The sequence below is a fragment of the Spea bombifrons genome, chromosome 12 (genome assembly GCF_027358695.1).
Source record: "Spea bombifrons isolate aSpeBom1 chromosome 12, aSpeBom1.2.pri, whole genome shotgun sequence".
Classification (NCBI taxonomy): domain Eukaryota; kingdom Metazoa; phylum Chordata; class Amphibia; order Anura; family Pelobatidae; genus Spea; species Spea bombifrons.
Genome location: NC_071098.1, coordinates 34109660 through 34110566, shown reverse-complemented (window position 1 = coordinate 34110566; position 907 = coordinate 34109660). Strand labels below are relative to the sequence as shown.

General features: G+C 47.0%; 1 long non-coding RNA gene across 1 annotated transcript; it reads left to right on the top strand.

Annotated features, from left to right (window-relative positions):
- Positions 1–311: 311 nt before the first annotated feature.
- On the top strand, positions 312–544 carry LOC128470045 (uncharacterized). Its single transcript, XR_008346013.1, has 2 exons — positions 312–356; positions 487–544. It is a non-coding gene; the product is annotated as an uncharacterized LOC128470045 (long non-coding RNA).
- The last annotated feature ends 363 nt before the right edge of the window (positions 545–907 follow it).

Below are 907 nucleotides of genomic sequence, written 5' to 3'. Positions count from 1 at the left end.
AGACATATAAGCGAGCGGCAAACATCTCAGATGCTGCATCACAACAGCATAAAACACAGGGTTTAACCCTTTCGGCCCAGTTTGTATTTAAAAAAAAACTACCCGTATTTGCTCGATTATGAGACGAGGTTTTTTCCACAGCAAATGCTCTGAAAAACACCCCTCGTCTTAAAATCGGGGTCGTCTTATAATATAAAGGTCTGACTATGAGACTAAGATCCAGAACCCCCACAGCGATGCAGGGGACCTGGATGCTCCTGTTTTAAACCCCCCCTCAGTAGCCAAACACTGCAGCCATTATCTTTACTGTAGATAATGATGCCGGGAAGATTAGGTGTTTGTGTCAGGTGCCTCAGGTTATAGGCTCATCTCTTTGAATTCTCATCTCTTTTCCGGGTTCTACTATAAGGCATTTATTAGCCTTATGGGCTTGCCAAGCAGCGAGCTTTCTGGGGCTTCTTTAACGTGCGTTGTGTCTATTTGCAGGAAGCGGCAGATAAGGGTCTAAAGGCCAGCGAATGGGTGCAGCAGGTATGTGAATTGATGGATGGGAAAGGAGGAGGGAAGGACACATCGGCGCAGGCCACGGGAAAGAATGTAGGCTCTCTGAGGTGCTGAGGCTGGCTGAAGACTTTGCTAAACTGAAACTGTCGATGAAGAACTGAATGTCAGATACTCATCTCCACATCAACCCCACTCACCACCTCCAGTAATATACAGCAGGGGTTCCGTCCAGCAGTGAAGGGGTTGATTCCGTGGATCTCTTGTTTCAGCATGGTAGTCAAATGCTGCTTTGGCAGACCAGTTTCTTCCAATACATGGAGTGTGACTACTTCCACTGGTTTACACCAGATTACACGCGTCTCTAGAAATGTGACGGATACATTGAGCCGAATCCATCCCTCCT